Source organism: Panthera pardus, unplaced genomic scaffold, assembly GCF_024362965.1.
Source record: "Panthera pardus isolate Hobbes unplaced genomic scaffold, ASM2436296v1 HiC_scaffold_6, whole genome shotgun sequence".
Lineage (NCBI taxonomy): Eukaryota > Metazoa > Chordata > Mammalia > Carnivora > Felidae > Panthera > Panthera pardus.
In genome coordinates, this window is record NW_026526991.1 from 69,223,124 (window position 1) to 69,230,106 (window position 6,983).

The window sequence follows — 6,983 nt, forward strand, 5'->3', positions numbered from 1 at the left end:
TTACATAAAGGAGGAATGAGCAAGTAAGTAAATAAGGTACAAATATGGACAGGAGGAAGGCCAGAATAACTGCTGTGGTTTTGATTGGAATTGGAGACATTAGAAGTCATGGTAGACAGACAGATAAAGACATAGATGCAGATATGTTATATGTTTGTCATATATGTATATGCTATATGCATATGTTGTGCTTGTGTATGTGTTTCCTACCTCAGTCCAATGAAAGGATCTAGAAGCAATAACATCCTAGGAGCAATGACCACACTTAGCATCTGAATCTTAGTTTCTAAAACCATTCTCCACTACAAGGAACCAGGGGTCTTGGAAGAAATGGCTGATTCCAGGGCCGGGGCAGGGGAAGCACAAGAGGAGCCTAGAAACTTTTCTTGGGCCAGAAAATAAGAAAGAACTTAAAAAATGATGAAGACATATCAGAACAGCACAGGAGGTAGCCTGAAGGGGCTCTCAATGGTTAAATCTGGACAACTTAAGCATCCAAAGAAATGATGAAGTAGAAATTGTAATCCATCGAATATAATAGGAATCTATGGGTCTATACAGATATGAATGCATGAATGAATAAATGCATGAATGGGTAGGGGGAAAGGGAAAACTCTTTCTTACATTAGAATGCAACTAATAAATTTTGAAGGAATGAAAAAATTGGGAAATCACCACTTGGCAACCATCATTATAATGGTTCAGACATGAAGCATCAATAAATGTTAAAACCAGGGGGTGAAGGTTTATTAAGGAATGGTATATTTACATAGTCTCAAAGCTTTCTCCCCACAAAATAATTTATTTTAAAAGTAAAAAATAACCTTATAATGGAAGAATCTGATAGATACCACCTTAATCAAAATTAACACCACTAGAAATCAGACAAATTAACATTATGTGCCTCCTGAGAATACAGGATAATTTCTGTAAAATTCTTACCAAAAAGGCATAGCCTGAATAATTATGAGGAAACATCAGAAAAATTCAAACTGAGGGTTGTTCTATAAAATAATTGGTCTGCGACATTGAAAAATGTGTAGGTCTCAAAATACAAGAAAGACTGAGGAAATATTCTAGATTGAAGTAGATTTAAAAGATATGACAATTGGGACGCCTGGGTGGCTCAGTCAGTTGGGCGTCTGGCTTTGGCTCAGGTCACGATCTCACAGCTCATGAGTTCGAGCCCCACGTAGGGCTCTGTGCTGACAGCTCAGAGCCTGGAGCCTGCCTTGGATTCTGTGTCTCCCTCTCTCTCTCTCTACCCCTCCTCCACTCATGCTCTGTCTCTCTCTGTCTCAAAAATAAAAAAACATTAAAAAAAAAAAAGATATGACAATTAAATGCAGCTCATGATTCTAGATTGGGTCCTGTAACAAAAGAAAAAGAAATTTGCTATAAAGGATATTATTATTAGGACAACTGTCGAAGATAAGTGGGATCTCTTAGGTGATAGGATTATATCAATATTAATTCCCTAATTTAGATGATTGTACTATGGATTTGTAGGGGAATTTAGGCGGAAGGTATATGGACGCTCTTTGTATACTTTTGCATCTTCTTTATAACTTTGAAAGTACCTCAAAATAAAAAGTAAAAACAAGCCCCAGACAAAAGCCTCTGGGTGCTCCCTCACCCGGCCACGCTGCCCTGCCTTCATCTCCTTCACTCTCCCCTTGTTGGAACAGTTCCCACCGCCCCAGGCATTCTCTGAATGCCAGCCAATTGGGTTCCATGTCAAGGCCTTTGCATTTGCTGTTTCTCTTTCCTGGGAAGGCTCCTTCCAGTCCTCACAAGGCTCCACCCTCCTTTTCATTCAGCTTTCAGCTCACATGGGTTGCATTAAGCTCTTTTATTTCTCCACTGCACTTGTGAGACTTGCTTCTTTACTTGTTTGTTGCCCATCTTTCTTCAGTAAATGTGAGCTCACTGAGGGCCAGGACTTTGTCTTCTTTCACCTCCCTGGACCCAACAGGTAGGATAGTTCCTGGTGCATAACAGATGCCTATTAAGTATTGCTGTCTGACTGGTTTCATAAACATTTGTTGAATAAATGACATACTGAACCTCTAAGTAGGTCTTTGGCTTTAGTATTCTAACCCTTTGACATGACTTGGTTTAAAGACAAAACTTTTATTTATTTATTTTTTTAATGTTTTTTAGCATTTACTCATTTTTGAGAGACCAAGAGACAGCATGAGCGGGGGAGGGGCACAGAGAGAGAGGGAGACCCAGGATCCCAAGCAGGCTCCAGGCTCTGAGATGTCCGCACATAGCCTGAGGAGGGGGCTAGAACTCATAAACCACAAGATCATGACCTGAGCTGAGGTCGGCTGCCCAACCAACTAAGCCACCCAGGCACCCGTAAAGAAAAAAAAAAATTTAAAGGGAGAAGAAGAAAAAGGAAATAGAGTTTGGTGACCAAGTACATTAGGGACATGTTCCACACCCTCTTTGGGATTTACAAAGCCCCTCAGAAGCCCTCCTGAAATAAATCCTGCTTATCTTTAACGAAGCTGTCTTAACTGTATTTAAGCATGGGATCCTCTTTTATTTACTTATTTTAAAGAAAACCTTTTTTTAAATGTTTATTTATTTTGAGAGAGAGAGAGAGTGTGAGCAAGTGGGGAGGGGCAGAGAGAGAGGGAGACACAGAATCTGAAGTAGGTTCCAGGCTCCAATGTGGGGCTTGAGCCCACTAACCCTGAGATCACAACCTGAGCCAACGTTGAATGTTTAACCAACTGAGCCTCTCAGGGCCCTTACTTATTTTTTGATGTGAGGCTATAGAACACTGTCCTAGGATCTTTCTATAGTACATGCTCTGGTAAGAGAGGCAAAACAAAACAAAACAAAACCACTATGGTATATACATATAAAAAAAAAAAATCTCTAAACACATTAGTAAGTGTCGCTCGTTTGACTTGCTAGTGAGGCACTGTTCACTGCAAAGTGGGGCCACCTCATTCTTGATAATCAGATGTACCACGTTCCTCCCTCCTCCAGCAGCCTTCCCAGGGAAGCTGTCACTGGCTGCTGTGCCGGAGGGGCATGAGAGCAGCTTGTGGATTCTATATCTGCTCTTGACACCAGGGGAAGGGCTGCGTAGGCAATGAGGGATTTTCGTGTATTTCTTGCATTCCAGGAATGAAAGGTCTGTTAAGTAACATAATTTCAAGGCTTTTTTTAGCCACTAATAAGTCTCTTGTCTAGTCATTTTTGTAAGGTATAGTGTTCCTAAATAATCCTAAGTGTATTATTTTACACTTTTGAATGGCTTTCCAGACGATTCATTCCTTTTCTATGCGTGGATTAGTAAGTATGGATCACTAAGGATGTTTATTTTACAACCAGTTAGTACCATGTGTAGCCCTTGTTTAGGACCATGTTTGTTTTCACTAGCCTTTGGAACCACCCCATCTCCTCTACCTTCCAAGTAGAAAATTGATTACATTTTAAAACTGGGCATGACAGGGGCGCCTGGGTGGCTCAGTCGGTTGAGCATCTGATTTTGGCTGAGGTCATGATCTCAAGGTTTGTGAGTTTGAGCCCCACATTGGGCTTTGTTCTGTCAGTGCAAGAGCCCACTTCGGATCCTCTTCCCCCCGTCTCTGCCCCTCCCCTGGTCACATGTGCTCTTTTTCTCTCTTCTCTCTGCAAAATAAATAAACATTAAAAAAAAAAAAAAAAAACTGGGCATGAAAAGAAGAGCTTACATCATTTCTTCTTTACAAGGAACTTCTGGGACCTAAATCTGCTTCCCTTCACTCTCCTCTCCTGGGCTGCACCCACCCTGCCCTACCTACCCTTCCCTGCTGCTCCCGCTCCGTCTCTCTCACATGATAGCAAGAAAATAGAAAAGACACAATATTTTTTACCAAAGGCCTACCATTTCCAAAATGTACTGGCTTCATGATACTTTTTCTTCACTAGGTCAAGAATTTAAACCCCAGTCTGGTCCCAAGTTCTCCCCCTCCACAAATGCATTTGTGCTCCTTTATTATCTTTCCTTATATGTTTTTTAAAAATGTTTATTTATTTCTTTTGAGAGAGAGTGTAAGCAGAGGAGGAGCAGAGAGACGGGGAGGGAGAGAGAATCCCAAGCAGGCTCCATGCTGTCAGCACTGAGCTGGACGTGGGGCTCCATTCCACAAACCACAAGATTATGACCTGAACTGAAATCAAGAGTCGGACACTTGACTGACTGAGCCGCCCAGGCGCTCATTTTCTTATATGTTTTAATTTGGGAACAATTTTTTCTATCAGGATCTAATCTAAACCTCAGAAGACACAAAGTTCAAGTAAGGGCAGAGTCTCCTTAGTCTATATATGTCACCACCACTGGAGTGGATGTCGGGTAGTCTTGATTTCTGTAGGGGTGTCCATCATCCACGTGGAGATACAGTCCAGGCCCCGGGAAACAGTCTGGACTGAAGGCATTTTCTCCGACTATCCTCTGTGGTTACAGCTTCGTACAAAAGAGTATCCACAAAGTTTAGACCTGGGATGGCAAAAGCATCTTTCTTCCTCACGTCTCGAGGCAGAATCAGGAAGGAAGTGACACGGTTTTCAAATGCTCACCCCGAATCTACCTTTGTGATTCAGGCTAGAGAAAAAGAAGAATAAGTGGTAGAAGGGGTTAAAATGAAAGGATGAAGAGAGAGAGAAAAGAGTATTAATTAAAAGTATTAAGTGATAAAAAAAAGTATTAAGTGATCTTGTCATAGATATCTGAGACCAAATCCAGTATTTGCAAATAATAACTGCAGAAATTTCCTAAACCTGGGAACACACACACACGCACACACCCAATGAAATGAATAAATATTAATTTATTTTATTGTGAGTGAGTGGATCCTGAGAAGACATATGGAAGGATGGTCAATTATAAGTTTCTGTTTTGCAAGTCAGCCAGTAGTTCAGGGATACCATAGAGGAAGCATTTCTGAATCTAAACAGAGAACATCTGGAATTTTTTCATTCCTCTGGAATTTGTCATCTTCATCTGCTTTTTTTTTTTTTTTTTTTGAGAGAGAGAGAGAGAGAGAGAGAGAGAGAGAAAGAATCTTAAGCAGGCTCCATACTCAGCTCAGAGCTCGATGTAGGGCTTGAACCCACGAACCATGAGATCATGACCTAAGCCGAAATCAAGAGTCTGATGCTTACCTGACTGAACCACCCAGGCATCCCTCCCTTGCTTTTTTTAATACACCAATATCTCTGCAAAAGCATCCAACTAAAACCTAGTCAGCCAATATCCTTCTTATCAGATAGTTGCCCAAAACAATACGCCTCTAATTCATAATTCATAACGATCATCAACTGACCCCTCTGCACAGGGGACCTAGTTCTGCTTTCCCCTTGCTGAAGAGCAATGACTTATCTTGTTGAGGATCAGGGACTCTTGTACGCTGCTATAATAGTGATAATGAAACTGTGAAAGGCACTGCAAACCAGCAAGAGTTAGAACGTGTTAGCCCTGTGGGTGGCTTCTCTCTTCCTCTCCTCTCTAGTGTAAAATACACCCAGGGCTGAAGGCCGAACAGCTGTTAATCTGCCCATTTAACAAGGAGTCTTTAAAGAAATTTATTTAAACTTTTTCCTCCCATAGGGATCCAAAAGTTCTAGCTATGCCATAGATTGGTAGAATAAAATGAGAAGGGTGCTTTAGCTCAGTTTCTCCCCTCTAAGAAACAAGGAGAGGGGAGAATTACCACAGCTGCAGGGTTGTGCAGTACTAGCCAAATTTTAAAATATAAAAACATCTCCTCTGACCGTCCCCCACCCACCCCCCCGGCCCCTGTTTCCTTCAGATTGTTTTTCTCCATCCATTGGTGCACAAATGTCTTACTTGTCTCCAAGTCTGCCCTCAAGAAAGAGTACTTATCCAGGTTCAGGGTGAAAAGACCTCAAAATGTGGATCCAGTGAGGCCTGGATTTGGTTCGAATCTTGAGTCGGCTACTTACAAACCGGGCCAGTGTAGGCAAGTTACTTCACTCTGTATGTGAGCTTCCTCCTTCCGTGCATGGGGTCACGGGGAGGGAAGGAAGTGATGGAGATAAAAACAGCTAACTCACATTTTATATCAATATTCTCCTTACTCAACAAATATTGAGTCTAAATATGTGTGTGCACTTGGGATACAATGGTAAACGAGACTCAGAACTGGTGCTCAAGGAGTTTATAATCTGATGGAAACTCGTGAGTGCCTATTATATACAGACAGTCCCTAACTTATGATGGCTTGACATGATTTTTTTGACTTTGTGATGCTGCAAAAGGGATACATACTCAGCAAAAACTGTACTTCAGATTTTGAATTTTGCTCTTTTCCCAGGCTAGCGATATGGGGTATGATACTCTCTCATGACGCTGGGCACTGGCAGTGAGCTGCAGCCACAGTTTCAGGAGAGTAAACAGCTCATACGCTTACAACCTCTCTGTGCCCGTACAACCGTTCTGGCTTTCACTTTCAGTACACTATTCAATAAGTTGCATGAGCTATGCAACACTGTAGTATAAAATAGGTTTTGTGTTAGATGATCTTGCACAACTATAGGCTAGTGTAAATGTTCTGAGCACGTTTAAAGTGGGCTAGGCTAAGCTAGGGTGTTTGGTTGGTTGGATGTATTAAATGCATTTCTGACATATGACATTTTCAACTTATGATGGGTTTATTGGCATCTCCTATACAGTACAAATCATATTCAGCTACTTGACATTCATTCTCTTATTTTCTATAGTCACTGAAAAGGTATATGAAACATATGTTCCTAAATGATTTAAGGGAATAGTACAAATATTTATCATACACCATTCATCTGCCAGGCTGTGGTCCCTCTCCCTCTGCCCCCCATGCATTTTCTCATGTAATCTTCACAACAGATGCGAGGTAAGCATTATCCCCAATTTACAGAAGAAGAAACTGAGATCCAGAGGGGTTAAACACCAAGGATGCTTGACAGATCAGTTTTTGAGATTA

The 6,983-nt window shown here is 41.3% G+C and overlaps 1 long non-coding RNA gene across 1 annotated transcript; it reads right to left on the minus strand.

Annotated features, from left to right (window-relative positions):
* Nucleotides 1-4,196: 4,196 nt before the first annotated feature.
* LOC109249299 (uncharacterized) lies at nt 4,197-6,031 on the minus strand. The gene is made up of 2 exons (XR_002072521.2): nt 5,852-6,031; nt 4,197-5,005 (listed from the first exon to the last, which is right to left on the minus strand). It is a non-coding gene; the product is annotated as an uncharacterized LOC109249299 (long non-coding RNA).
* Nucleotides 6,032-6,983: the final 952 nt, after the last annotated feature.